Below are 15563 nucleotides of genomic sequence, written 5' to 3'. Positions count from 1 at the left end.
GGATCCCGTGGCCTCCTCCGGGTGGGGCTCCTACGCCGGAGCCCGCAAAGCTCACACATTGCGGGGGGGAGGGGGGAGCGGCGGGTGAGTTGCAGGGCTGAGGTCCGCTGCCCCGCAGCGCAGGACTGGAGGTCTCTTACGGGCACAGCGCCACCCCCAGCCTCGCTTGACCGCTGCGGGGAAAGCGGGAAAGCGGAAGGGGCTCCCGGGCCTGAACCGCGGCACGCTCGTGGTACATGGCGCTGCTGGGCAGGCGAAGAAACTGACTTGACTCAGGTGTGCGGGGCACGGGGGGAAAAAGAGGTGAAGGCCCTGCAGCTGGACCGCCTCAGAGCTGCAGAGATCAGGAAAGGCCATAAGTAATTTACTAAAAGAGCAAATTTTAAGAGGGGAAATTTGAGACAGTAATAGCAGCAGCATCTGGGGGAACCGCAGGGGGGGGGGGAAAGTTGTGAATCAGACTTTTGCACAGGGACTCAGATTTTGCAATAGGCGCTTAATTAAAAATAAAATATATTGACGCGGTAGGCAAGTCGTGTTCCCGCGAAGGTAAAAATACAGTTGACTCGCCCCACACCCCAGATGCTCCACCTGCCTGCTGTAATTACAGGGCTTCAGAGAGGAGGGGGAAAAAACACGAACAGAGAGAAATCTGCTTGCATATTTTTCTTCTATTGTGGTGGACTCATTTGAATTATAATGTGTTGCAGGCCACAGTAGGAAATTTTGTGCCTTGAATAATGAATCCCCCTGGAGCCCACGGTACCTGTACTTCTCTTTAGTGTCCTCTGAGAATAACGTGTTCGACATTCAAGTGACAACAGTGGAAAGGATTTCAAAGCCCTGGAGCCCCAGAACGCTGTACACCCTGACGGCTCTTCTGCCTGCCCTGTCTTTGGCTTCCAAATACAGCAGGTTCTTTCTTTACTTTAAATATGTTCATCTTTTACACGGGTCTTGGCTGTCCACAGAAATACAGTCCAGATGAGTAGGCTCTTCTAAATCTGAGCTAGCCCTGCCTGTACAAAGCTTCGAAGGTGCTAAGGCCCCAGGATACTACCTAGATTTTTTTTAATGGAAAAGCTGGGGACCAGAGAGGTACAATGTCTTGTCCCAAGCCAAAACAGGCTTTTCTGATGTTGATATTATTTGACTGGCTCAAGCTGGCTTTCCATAAGAAAAAAATAGTAAACATTCAGTACTTTAATAAGACAGACGCAGTTTAGGTTGCAAGCAGTATCCAAACCTTTGGGACACTCCATGGTTCTGAATAACTATTTTATAGAGGTTTGAAGTTAACGGGCAAATGCAGGGAAAAAATACAAAAATCTCAGTAAGATGAGAGAATAAAAGCTTTACAAAATGATAGAAGCGAATGTCTAAACTTTCAGTTTTGTTTTGTTTTTGTTTTTAGTTGAGCATTCTTTCTGGTTTTAGATTGAGAAGCCTTTTTAAAAACAAGTTATTTTTGACCAAATAATATTAAGTATATCCATATGATAACATGGAACCAATTGTTTAAAAGTTCTTAAATGATATGGAAGGATTTCTAACATACATTACTGAGTAGAAAGCAAATATACTACTATTTGAATGGGATGAAAAGATCAAAGGAAAGTGTATATGCGTTATTTGTTTATAGAGCAATAGACTATCTCTGGACGGATATTGCTTTTTGGGATGGGGTGGGAGGACAGGGAGAGGGGACTGTGGCCTCTGTATCTAAATCCTCTGTCAGTTTGTTTTTAAACAATGTAAACGGATTGCTTGTTTAAAAAATAAATAAAATTTGATAAATATTAAAGTCGTTCAAGCTGTAATACAGCCTGGTCAAGACATGGTGATGGAGGGAGGGATGGGTAATTGTTAATCCTGATTTTTGTGGGGTTTATTTTTTGGGTTTTTTTTGCGTTACGCGGGCCTCTTGCTGTTGTGGCCTCTCCCGTAGCGGAGCACAGGCTCTGGACGCGCAGGCTCAGCGGCCATGGCTCACGGGCCCAGCCACTCCGCGGCATGTGGGATCTTCCCGGACTGGGGCACGAACCCGTGTCCCCTGCATCGGCAGGCGGACTCTCAACTACTGCGCCACCAGAGAAGCCCCTGATTTTTTAAAGGTAATTTTATTCATTACTTCCTCAAGTTTTCATCGAGTTTCTTAATAACTTGCCAAAGAAAGCTGATACGGAGTTTTCTTCTCTGCCTGCTGCTTCTCTCTAACCAAGGCACAGACAGGCAAGGAAATAACCTGAAAATGGGATATAGGAAGGAAGAGAATAAAGAAGCAAAGACCAGGTTTAATCAGCAAGTTAACAAAGGACAGCTGACTACACTCGCTTACTTTCTGAGCTAGGACATTTCCTCTGTGTCCTGAGAACTATTTCAGGACTTTGTAAGTCCCCACTTATTAACATTCTAAGAGCTTTGAGCTGAAAAGCAGAGAACCCCAAAGCCTGGAAAAGGCAAAAACTCTGCCAGACCTTTGGGTCTGGCTGAACCATCTTGAAATAGCTCTTTAGAGTCTGCTGTACCACTTCCAGCAGCCGCAAAGAGCAGAGAAACTCAGAGGGCATCCCCATGGTGTGAGATGTTCCCCCAAAGAGCTCTCAGTCCTACTTGTAGATGTTTGACCCTGCAGTCCAGCTGATTCTCAGAATGCAGAGAGTGAGCCCAGTTGCACCCCAACATGGGAACATCCTCCCCAAAGACAAAAGTGGAAACTTCCTCTGTGATAGGTTCTTCCTATTCAAACAAAACAAGCAAACCAAAACAAACACGCACAAAAACCCTTCTCTTTTCTACCTGCTCTCTGATTCCCTTTCTCAGAGCCCAAATCCTCCTTTCTCCACGTAAAGCAGGGTTTCTAAACCTTGGCACTATTGACATTTTGCACCAGATAATTCTTAGTTATCAGAGGGCTGCACTGTGCATTGCAAGATGTTGAGCAGCAATCCTGCCCTCTGTCTACTGTCTAGCGCCATTCCCCAGGTGAGGGTATACGTATATATACATATTTGTTAGGAGTCAGAGAGAAGGTAGAAGGCAGGTGACATTAAGATGTTGTGCTAGATACTTTCCATTTACCTCTCCAAATCCACTCTCCACCCTTTTCCACCCTGCTCTGTGCCTCAGGGTGTTGACTCTTACAGAAGGCACTGATAACTTCATCAACATGCTGTCTCTCTGGCTTTTGCTTGGGTTTGGCCATTGGGGGGAACTGGCCAGTGGGGGTGTGGGAAGAGTGTGAGATTGATTAGATTGATTACTCTGAATCCCCCTTGGCTAGATCATGGTTGGTTGACTGCTTCCCTCTTCCACAGGCCAAAGCTCTGTCAGGAGGCTGTCTCAAAGAGCTACAGCTCTCTCTGGCATGCAGTAACTGCTTGCTCCCCTCAGCCTTCAGGCCTAAAAGTGGTAACAGTTTCCTGCTGTTGCTAGCTCCAGGGTAATGCACCATCCCTCAGTGGTTTCCCTCAACCTTGCCCACATTTTTATAAGTCATCCCTTTATTAAAATCTCCTCAAATTAGTTTGAGTACGCCATCTGTTTCCTGCTGGACCCTGACGGATACAGATGATATGGGAAAGCATTGGATGGTGGGGTTATTGGTCTGAGACAGGATTTAGAAATTCCTGGATTCTTTGACCAAACACCCAATAGGTTCAAGTGCCTTGAACCAAAGTGATCGTGGTACCCTTTCTTTATATATTTCTCCCCCGATAACCAAACCCGGGCCTGAGATCTCCCGTTTGCAGCATGAGGAAGCATTTGCCCTCATACCAAGAGTAGAAGCTGTCCAGGTCACACGTGGCCTTCTCAGAACAGACATGATTGAGGACTGAAAAACAGCAACTAGAGAGAAGAGATAGCAAGCTCTTCCCCCAAGAGAGCAAGCTCTGTCCCTTTTATCACTTAAGCCACACGAAAGGAAGGGGAAAACATTGACACGTTAACCCCTTTGTAAGTGCATTATCTGGAAAATGAGAGCAAATGAGTGTCTTCCAATTTAACATGGGACTTTCTTCATAGTCATTGAATGTCTCCATCTTAATTCTAATGTATCCAGGAGAAGTAAAATATGTAGGCCATGTGGGAGAAGGGGCATCCTCTTCACTGGCCCCTGGGCTGTCTGGGTTGGACAGAGGGAGGTTGTCCCGGGCCTCAGCTGCCAGGAGGTGGGAAGGAACAGAGCTCCTGTATGGCTCTGACCCACGAGCACCCAATGATAAGGAGGGCAGGTGCGGCAAGGATGAGCCCAGGGAGCCAGCTCTGCATCTGGCAGTGGTGCCTCTGGGCCAGGCCAGGACAACAACCTCGATTGTCCCTCCCAACAGTAGCCCTGCTGATCCCGGAGAAAAGAAAGCCATGGGGCCATTTGGATCAGGCCTCCACAGGAAGAATGCTGCCCTTTCTCTACAGCTCTGGGTCCCAGAGTCATGGAATCAACAGCTCAGAAGCTGGCAGCCCCCTCGGAGGCCTGGGCAGCCTCCCCCATGATCACATGGCCCAAGACACTCTGTTCTTTGTGACAGCAGCTTGGCTGGGTGGGCTGAGGACCTCTGCAGGAAAAGATGCTTCAGGTGCCCCCTGAAATCCCTGGAAATTGATGAAAGAGCCTCTCTCCTCTGGTCTGTGCCCCCAGCCTGCCCAGCTCACCTGGTCTCTGAGCGCCCGCACAACCGGATGCTTGACTTATTCACAGCAGAAACAGCTCCTCAGCCAGTGCCAGAAACAGCCTCAGACTCAGAGAGCACAAGGGCAGCACAGACACCTTCAGGGCCTTTGCCTCATGTGGCTAACGTCAGAGATGTTTTATTAAATGAGATTTGAGGTCACATTGCTTCCTGGATAAAAGGAATTTTGCTTCAAAGAAATTTACTTGCTAAACAACGCTAGGAAAATTGCCAGACTATCAGTAGGCACAGCCAGCCACTTTTGAGCTGCCCAGTGTTTCCAGAACTGCCAAGTAAACCACTCACATTAGGTCGAGGCTCCAGAGAGCTAATCACGGAACCTTGTGGACCCTCAGTTTCCCCCTCTGTAAGAACACAGCGGCTGGACTAAATGAACCTCTAAGCTATTTCCAGCTCTACACTCCATTCATACTTGGGAACATCCTGTCTCTTGGCACCTACTAAGGAGAAGTTAGCCAAGAAGGAAAAGGAGGCGGCACAACTCCGGAGCCAGACCGCCTAGGTTCAAATCCCAGCTCTACTACTACCATCTGTATAACACGGGGAAAGTTGTTTCATCTCTCTCTCCCTCAGCTTCCTTATCTGAAAAGTGGGGATAACTTTAGCACCTGCTTCATGGGGTTGTCATGAGGCTTAAATATAATAACATCTGCAATGCATAGAACACACCTAGTACAGAGTAGGCACACTGTAAGCATTTGCTATTTTCATTGCTCTCTTTACTTTCACAGAATGCCATCTGAGTCTTTTCCTGTCACTAGTTCAGCCTTGCTAAAAGCAATTTGGCAAATGGGCTCTCAGAGGGCAGAGAATGGTATTTTTCTGGGGGAACTGAAAATAATGCCAACTTTATTCCCTCCGCAGCTAGCATTCTCTTGAGCTGGGAAGGAGGCTTGGTGAGGGGGCTGCAGTGCCTTACAAACTTTGGCAGGATGCCATTTCTTCCAGATTGGAGACAAAAGTGAAGCACAGAGAGGGGCCCCGTCCAGAGCCTCCATGCAGCTCACGGAGAAGCTCTAAGCCTTCTGTCTGATCCTGAGCCTGCAGCAGCCTCCTTAGCCCACCACCCACTCCGCAGCTCCTACTTAGAGGGATTCCCGCCAAGTCCCAGGTCTGTGCTCAGGGCACTCCCTACACAGCTGATCAGCTGGGCCATGCCAGTGAGTCATCTTGTACCATTTCCAGAGGCCCAGAAGCCTGCTGTAGGAGCCAAAATGCGGGGCAATGACTGCAGTTGGATGGAAGCTGAGGAATCCCTGGCCCCTTGGACCAGGAAAACAACCAGAGAAAGAAGGGCAAGTCTGGAGTTCCACCATGGTTAACTCCCAGGCAACACAGGGTAAGAATGGACCAAGACCTTGGAATTCCAGCCCACGCAGGGCCCAGGAGGCCCCATTAGCCAGCCAGTGCCTACACAGCCCATTAACAGATAGGCGTCAGATGAGGCACTGGGTATGTCCACTTCACTTCTCAAGATCCCACTTCCTTCCCTAGCCTGCTCTGCCCTTTGTAGAAAGTACCTCTGGCTTCTGGTTGGGTTTGGCTATAGGAGGCAGCACCATGAGAATTGAGGGCAAAACTCAAGTGAGTTCATGGCATTCAGTTCTCTGGTCCCCACTCCCACTCCATCCTGGATCCCTTTACCTAAAGCCATAACTACCCCACTTAAGCATGCCCTCTGTGTCCTACGGGACCCTGATATAGGCCAAATGTTGGCCCAAGGGCCCTTCACCCCATCAGCTTTGTCTTCTTTTTCTTTTTCCATATTTGTACCATAAAAGAATACTATGACATGTATGCAAGATATGAAGCCACAACCCAACTTAAAAATATGAGTATCAATGCTTTTAAAACGTTGTGTGTTTCACAGCCACAGTTCCATCACCAGACATGCACACATGAGCGCACACACACGCACACAGTTCGCCATAGGAAAAGACTGGGGAAAACCAATTATGTTATTTTTCCACTTGTCAGCTCAGGGTTCACATCCCAGCTGGCACATCTGAGCCAAGAGACCATGTACTGGAAGTGTCACGGAGTGGGATAGCCACACAAAGTCAGATCCTCAATAGGTAGAACCCCAGGGAACACTGGAGTAAGTCCAACAGTCCCTTATGCTTCCTAATGGGGAAAGAGGACAGACTGCCACACAGCCAGGACTTTGGGGCAGCCTTCCTTCCTTCCTGCCGCGATAATCATGACTGTATGCAGCCCAGCAATTCGGCGCCTCAGCAGCCAGACTCCGGGTAGGTGCCTGCGCCTGACCATTATGGGGGATATTATCATCATGATTACAGGATGGCTGAGCCGTCCAGCAAAGTGACCGGTAATTTGCAATCTAATGGCCATTCAGTGGTGGGTAATATTATGGACCTTACCCTGCAATTGTAAAACAACCATCCCTCTCTAATGTAGCAGTTGTCCCATCAAAAGCCCAGCCTTTACTTTTGATTTCTGGCTAATCAGTAGCTGTGCCAGCTTTGGTTTTAGCTTTGGAGAAGCTAAACAAGGGAGCGTGAAATGATACACTTCTCTGAGGGCCCCTGCATGAGAAGTTTAGGCAGCTCTGTCAAGTGGAGGAAAAACAAGTGAAAGACGCATCTGGAAGGCAATTTCATTTCTTAAAAGAGCAACAGAAGCTGGCCCCCAAAGCTGTGCAGAATGTACCAAGCGTTGCCTGGGAATCTGGAAGACCAACACAGGCCCAGCTGGGTGCATACCCACAGCCCATGCCCATGTGAGTGGGTGTACACCCACTCACGTACCTGCACACACAGGAGAATACAGTTCCTTCCACCCCAGGGTGGCTTACTGACGACTCCCGAAATAGGCATTGAGGGTCTCTCCTCCACGCTGTGCACAGTTCTGCTTGTGGGCACAACTCAGTTCCATCTGCCTTGATGTCAGCGGGCATTGTTAGGAGAGAATGCCGTCTGATTAGAGGCCCAGGTCAAACTTGGGTCACAGTCCACTGGGACACTTCAATTTTATGCCACTCCTCAGGACTATATAGCACAGCAGGCGGGAACTGCGGGGCACTCATGAGTTCAAATCCATCACTAATGACCAGCGTAATGTTCAGCAGTCAGCTTAGCCAAGAATATTCTGCACGGCAAGTTAATGGCTTGGTTTTACTGAAGCTCAGTTTCCTCAGCTAGGAAACAGGGATGATATAGTACCTTCCCTATCTCACAGAGGATGTTCTGTGAACCAACTGATCTCTCGTCTGTGTAAGTGTTTTGAAAATAAACTAGGACTCACAGAAGCTAGGCAGCACTGAGTACTGGCCCGCTGGGGGAATTAACAGCCCATTCTGCCTCAGCCCTTCCCCCTCATCCTGGCTCTTACGAGGAACCCCCTGGTTAGTGGTTTGGGAAACATCACCTGCATTCCATGGTGGCAGGTGCCCGCAGAGTGGCTCTCCAGCTGTGTATTGCCCATACTGTATAGCATCAACTACCAGGAGAAGTCCACAATGGAAGGAAGGGAGGGAGGGAGGGAGGGAGGGAAGGAGGGAGGGAGGGAGGGAGGGAAGGAGGGAGGGAGGGAGGGAGGGAGGGAGGAAGGAAGGAAGGAAGGAAGGAAGGAAGGAAGGAAGGAAGGAAGGAAGCGGAGGGCAGGGGAGGGCAGGGCAGGGGAGGGGAGGGGAGGGGAGAAAGGTAACAGGACTCATTTGTCTCAACCCATAGCCATGATATTACAGGTGGAGAGTAGTGACTTTCCAACACACATGGTGGGGTCTTATCTTTCCAATTCCTGCCTTCTTCCCTTGACAGAAAGGACAATTTGCCATGTCCCCCATGATTGCAAGCCATTCCCAACAGAGCAAAGCTTCATAAGCACAGAATCTATACTTTTCTCTCTAGAACCTGCACCAGGTAACTCCCAGAGCAAGGAGGTAGTAGGAGCAGGCAGTTGACCAATTAGTACATAGTAGTGGGACTGGAAATGATGGTACCTTCCAGTTCTGGTTATAAGCAATCCATGTGGTCAGAATATAAAGGAAGGCAGAAAGGGATCATGACCTGTGAGCCCTCCCCCAACCCTGAGATTCAGCCTGAGCCTGGTTCTGCCCCTCCTCTGACCTGCCTCACTGCTGCGTATCTCACCCAGGGACATGGGACAATAGTATGTCTACTCCAATGGAATGGGAACATGGGAACCAGAGTCCAGCAGGTAGATGGATCAGGCCAAGAGAGACAATGGGCGAGATGTGATTCCTATTGTCCCTGGCCTCGAGTCTAGATTTGGAGTGCCTACTTGCAATAAATTCAGAGGGGGCTTACAATGGAACTGGAGGGTGAAAAGAGAGGTAACTGATAAACAGCTAAATAGAAAGAGATTGAGCCAGCAAGAAAGCAGATAGATTATACTACCAAGAAAGAAAATAGATTACACTAGAAACCATGGTGGACATTGGGTTGCCTCTTCCAAATCCATTCAACTATAGGATTAATATAAGCCAATCTAGTAATCCCACTGAACAAGCAACTGAACTTGAGCCTATGAGACACACGGTGAAATTTCTTCCCTCTTAAGAGAAAGCCCTAGAAAGGGAAAGTCCTTCTTCTTCCTTCAGATATTATCACATTCACAATGTGATGTCTGGAACAGCTGTAACCACCTTGCTACCAGCAAGATGATGAAGTTAATATCAAAAATGGCAGAAGGGAGAAGCACAAAGAATATGGGTCCTTGATGACACCGTTAATCTAAGAAACAGCCAAGCCTGGAATCTATCCAGCCTGGATCTTCAAGTTATATAAGATAATACATGTCCTCTATTTGAGCCAGCCTCAGTGGGGTTTTCTGTTAATTGCCTCTTAGACTAGCACCTTAATTGATATGAGAACCCAAGCCAGGGTAAACCGGGACGCTAAGGCCACACTGGACCCACAGTCACACTCAACACTGAACTGACGAGGGCTCTTTGTAACCCCTCCCTGTAAACCTAGGATCAGTCCCAGCATAGCCTGGAGCCAGCTGAGGCTACAGGTGTGGAATTCCCAGCTTCAGCTGCCAGTCAAAGAGCTGAGAGGGCACAGAGCCAGGCGGCCCATTATAAAAACCCACTCCAGGGCTTCTGAAACACAAATGTCCAGGCCAGTTGGGCACTTCCCCTTCCCTCTAGGGGCCTCCCCTCAGCCTCCTGGTCAGTCAGGTCCCACAGGTGCCAAGCACAGATGCTGACTCTTAAGTGGGGAACAGTGCTCCATGAAGCCCCTCTCAAAACGGTATATCCCCTGAACAGCTGGGGCTTTGGGGGCACTTGTCCCCTGCGAAACTCCTCATTCCAGAGCAATGGAAACACACACTGAAAGGCATTATCTCTCAGACCCTCTGCGTGGCGTACTGGGGTGGCAAGAAGGTTGAGTTGCACATGTTTCAGATGGAAATCAGTGTTTCTGACTCTTGGTGTAAATGCCTTCTGAGTTTTAATGCTGTTTGTGACTAGCTCTCTTCCAACAGGACAGGCAGGCCAGCGAACATCAGTGTTGACTTAATTATCCTTCAGAGATGCACAGGATGCCCCGAGTAGAAAAGTACAGCAGAAAGTACATATCTCAGTTCTAGGATGAGGAAAACAGAATATGGGTCCTTGATGAAGTCTAGAAAGTTGAGAGGCGTCCGTGGTACCACACAATCAGCAACTGAGGCAGGGCAAGGATCCAGGTCTTTTCACTCACGGTCCCTGTTTTTTCTTTCCTCAGCTGTGACAAAGGTCTAGGTGGGGGTATCCGGAACAGGTGGCTAATGCTCCCAAATTAACAGTGCCACTTCACAGGGCTCTCTGGGGATAAGGCGGCTTTTACACCGAACAGTTTTTTTAATCAGGAATCAGGAGCAACAGTGTTGGAGCAACATGCTGCTCAGTGGCCACAAAGAACAGATGCAAGTGCTGGTCACACCTCGTAACCTGAGAAAGAGGAAAGGGGTTGTTTGCCCTGCGCATGGAATCCAGGCTGCATGAGTGCTGTGTCAGCAGATGATGTGGGCACAGAGCTAGTGAAGGGCATCCCAGCCTGCAGCAGTCCCCTAAGAACAGGCTCTGGGCACAGGCAGAGTCCCAGAGTCGACCCCATTCTGTTGTCTGGCTGCCCTGAGGGGACCCTTGTGTCACAGCCATGTTCACATCCATGGGGGGCTGAGCCAGCTCCTCAAAGTCTAGAAAGCTATAGCCCACCTTGCCCCCAAGAGGATCACAGCCCCCAGTGTAACCTCCTACCTCCTGTCCCCTAAGAGTGGGTGAAATTCGGACATTTGAATTTTTGTCATCCAGCGTGGTGTCACAGGACACCATGGGAGAAGGGGGAAGAAAGACCCACAAAATGGGGAGTTCACCCCTCGGTGCAGCCCCCCACTCTCCCCTTCCCCCCAACCTTCTGAGGAGCTAACAGAGGGCAGCATGGTTTGTAGACTATTCTGAATCCTCATTTTAGTTTGTAGACTATTCTGAATCCTCTCATTTTAGAACTGGAGAGGATCTCAAAGAAGACGCTGGTAGTTCCAGTGCAGGACTCAAGGGCAGGATACCTAAGTGTTAGGGACAAAATTAAAAATTCAGGTTTTCAAGCCCAGGCTCCAGGGATTCTTATTCAGAAGGCCCAGAAATCTGTATGTTTCAGAAGCTCTCAGGTGATTTCCCAACCACTGTAGTGAGTCAGTCCTCCCTCCACAAGAAGAACCTGTGGTCCAGAGGTCCAGGTCACTCAGCTTGGGAGGGCACAGCATGGGAGAGGTGATAGACCACAGACACAAATCCTTCCAGTGGAGTGGAATATTAGCTCTGCAACCCACTGGCTGGGAGACACTGGCAAGTCTCCTAAACCCTCTGACCCAGAAATTCCACTATTAGAAATTCTCAAGAGGCCACGGGGTCCTGTCAGCATGATTTATAATAGTAAAAGACTGGAACCAATGTAATTTTCCATCAAGAAGAGACTAGTTGTATGAATTACAACACAACCGTGCTATGGAACACCATGAAGATTCTAAAAGGAAAATAGCAAAACAGCAGCTCTGTATGTGCTACTATAAGAAGTGATAAAAGCAAGGTGTGGTCCAAGGCTAATATCTTTACCTCTGTCCTCTCCTGCCCTCTCAGTAGCCTCTTCCTTCTCCCTCAACCCTCACATCCAACAGAAGGACCTTAGTCTGGTGGATTCCATCTCACAAATGCCTCTAAATCCATGTACTTCCATCCGTGCCGCACCATCTCCCTGTGGATTCCTGCAACATCTTCCCAACCCAGCCTCCATGATGCATCCTTACATGAAGACTGACCACTCCACTCCCTCCACCCTTAAATCCCTTCAGTGTTCACCATTGCCAACTCCTCAGCAGGGCCCAGAAATTCATTCCTGACCCCTGCTTCCTTCTCCAGCCCCATCTGTTGCAACTTCCAATTCTTCCACCATAAATTTTTAAGTCTTAAAATGTATCACATCTTCCCTGTTACCTCCATATCTGATGCACGCTTCCTCCCTGCTCCCCTACACACACTCCTTATTTAGCTAAGGTGTTGCCTCCTTCACAACTTTTCCTTGACCCCTGCCCCCGCCATACCAAGTCCAGGTGCTCCCATGATATCCCCTTGCCTCGCCCATCATAGCATGTTTCTTGCCACACTGTCATTGCATGATTCCTTCTCCATACATTTCAGGGCAACTTAAGCCCTGGGAGAGGAGAAACTGAGTCTGTTTCACTCCTAGGTCTTCAGGGCTCAGCACCAACATGATGCAGATGGTTAATTATTTGTCTGATGAATAAATAATAGTACTCACCACAATATATTAAAAATTATCTGAGCTAATCAATGGTAAACTCTGTGTGGCAGGTGCTATGGATAGAAAGATAAATTAGACAGTGTTTGAGACATAGGGAAATTTTTTTAATGCCAAATAAGTACAGGAAGGATCTTTTCCTCCTGTTGTACATTTGACCATCCCAAGTTCTAACCCGTACTGGAGAGACACAGAACATCACACAGTAGTAACTCAATATCAGTGAAATGGGGTAGAGGAAACATATCATGGAGGTCAAAGAACTTCCTTAATAATCAAATTCTCCTTCAGAAATACACAGACCACTTTGAAAGTTGATTCATTTTTTTCAAGCTATGAAGAACATACCCTAAGAAAAATATTATTTGGAGAAGAACACTAAGTAACCTATGTATCATTTATTAGTGTTGAAGATCAGTGTTTTTCTAAACATATTTAGATTCCATGCAAGAATATATGCATCCTCCTTTTTTTACTTTTTTCTTCTTTTTTTCCAGCTTTATTGAGATACAATTGACATATAACCTTGCATTAGTTTAAGGTGTAAAACATAATGACTTGACACAAGTATATATTACAAAATGATTACCACAGTAAATGCAGTTAACATCCATCACCTCACATGGTTACAACTTTTTTTCTTGTGATGATTCATCTTTTTCTGTAGTGCACTCCTCACAATTTGCAAAAGTATATTTAGTTGAGCATTTATTTGTTGAATATTTAACTCTGCCGCTTGCCCTTAAGCTACGGTAAGGGTAAGAATAATGACTGTTTTATAACCCCAGAACCTAGCACAGTATCCTAGCACTTGTTAGGTGCTCAGTAAATATTTGTTGTCTGAATGAATGAATACATGACTGAATGCATGAATGAGTGAACAGAGAATACAGCATGGGATTTCACTCATCCTTGGAAAAATACTGAGCATGAGATAGGAAAAGGTCATCATGAAACCACTCTGATGAAAGACAAGAAAAATGAAGAGCGGGGATGAGCCAAGGTCACAAACCAATCAGCTTTTTTAAAATGGAGAAACAACCAAAAATATGGAACCAAGAAGAGAGATGCTATAATAAACCACTGACTGATACCTTCAGAGTATTGTTTTACCACTGAGCTGTGAATAAAATCCTGCTTACCTAAACAGAGCTGGTGAGTTTATGCATTGTTTGTGTTTTGCTTAGATGAGAACACCACGACTGCCCCATCAGCCTCCATGTTCAACTGTCCCAATCAACTGCTGGCTGTAATGAGGGAGCGCTGGAGAAAGGGCATTGGAGAGAAATCAGCATGCATATTTTGTCTTCCATTGTGGCTGGCTCATTTGAATGATAATGTATTGCAGTCTGGGGTGTAACACAGACAGTGTAGAGTAATGAGGCAGCTCTGGACTCCCGGTACCTGAGTGGCCGGTTAGTGGCCGGCGACAAGACAGGAATAGCATCTTTGGGCAATAAAAAGATGATCTCAGTGTGGCAGTAGACAGATGCTGGGAAATTCCCCATTGCAGGCACCATCAGGAGCTTCCATCATTGAGAGCTTCATTTATTTTATTCATAGTCATTTTTCCAGCCGAGAGACTTAAAAGCATCTGGCTGGTGGCATCCTGGGGTGATGAAACACGGTGGGTGGAAGGCCAGAGGAGGTGCAGAATCCCCATCCCCAGGGGATGCTTAATACCCATGAGCCTGCTCTTTGTTTTCAAGGAGTCAGAGGAAATCTTGGCTCAACTCAGGGGACAGAGTCAGATGACAGCTGGAAGGCCCTGCCAGTTTGGGGATTTTCAAATATCACTTTATTTTTGTTAACATGGATATCCCTTGTAATACGCCCACATGTGTGTAGACACCTGGTCCTGGAAACCTGAAGCTAGGTACCAGAAGCAACGTGGTAGATGATTAGGTGACAGGTGTGGTTTCTGGATCCAGACTGCCTGGGTTTGAAGCCTGGTCTGCCATTTATCAGCTCTGGGAGAGTTGTGTGCCTCAATTTCCCCATGTATAAAATGGAAAGATGGCAAAAATAGTATTTACCTCATACAAAAGTTTGCTGTAAGGTTTAATTGTGTAACTCAGTTAAAGCACTTAAAACAGTGCCTCATACATATTCAATGCCTGATAAATATTAGTTATTATCAGTATACCTCTGTGCAAATGCCAGGAGACACCTGACCTCCAGGTGACACAGCATGACTTAATAGGATTGGCATAGGCTCTGAATCAGACTGATCTGGGCACCACTCAACTACCTACGAGCTGGGTCACCTTGGAAAAGTTGCTTAACATCCTGAGCCTCAGCATCCTCGTATGTAAATAAGAATACCTACTAGTAACTACTTCATAGTGTTGTTGTGAGGGACTGATTCATAATGCATGCACTGAAAAGAGTGCCTGGCACACAGTACACACTCAATAAATGCTGGGTAGTAATAATGCTAGTATTATGCTGCTATCATCATCATCACCACCGCAAACCACCGTAAGGAGTTTAGTTTTTAGCTAATAGGCAATGGGATGTCATGAAATGTTCATTTAAGGAATTATCTGTCCAAACCTGTGTGCCTGAAATCTCACTCTGGTGGCAAATTAGCAAGTGGACTAGAGAGGGTAAGTGCTGGGAGAAAGACCAGTTAAGCCTTCTGCAATGATCAAGGCAGAGGACGGTAATTGCAAAGTCAACCTTTGAAATTCCTTAACTAGGACCTACACACTGCAGTTAACTTTATTTCTGTTTGTTTTTGCTGTGCCATCCCTTTTCCTGCGGGGTACTGATGGACAAGGTCTAGTTTACTTGAAAAACAGGGATGAAGTAAGTGAATAAATCTCCTCTCTACACACACACACACACACAAACACATAGCCGCCACATAAATTGTTTAATTTATCTCAACTTAAATATGCCGCCCAACTCTATTAATAATCAATATATCACACCAAGACTTCCTAAAACCTTTCTGGAACAAGACATGTTATTAATACACAGATAAATCATGTGCGGGACTTGGGGTTGGAGGAGTAGGGGAGGGAGTGACAAAGGGCAAAGATATTTTGAATCTGTACCTAGATACCTATGCTGATACAGG

The 15563-nt window shown here is 47.0% G+C and overlaps 1 long non-coding RNA gene across 1 annotated transcript in view; it reads right to left on the bottom strand.

The window, feature by feature from the left end:
- The window catches only part of LOC307185017, a 220320-nt gene that overhangs the window by 144877 nt on the left and 59880 nt on the right, over positions 1 to 15563 (bottom strand). The window lies entirely within an intron of this gene.

This window comes from Stenella coeruleoalba (assembly GCF_951394435.1).
Source record: "Stenella coeruleoalba genome assembly, chromosome: 3".
Taxonomy (NCBI): domain Eukaryota; kingdom Metazoa; phylum Chordata; class Mammalia; order Artiodactyla; family Delphinidae; genus Stenella; species Stenella coeruleoalba.
This window is presented reverse-complemented; position numbering and strand designations above follow the sequence as displayed.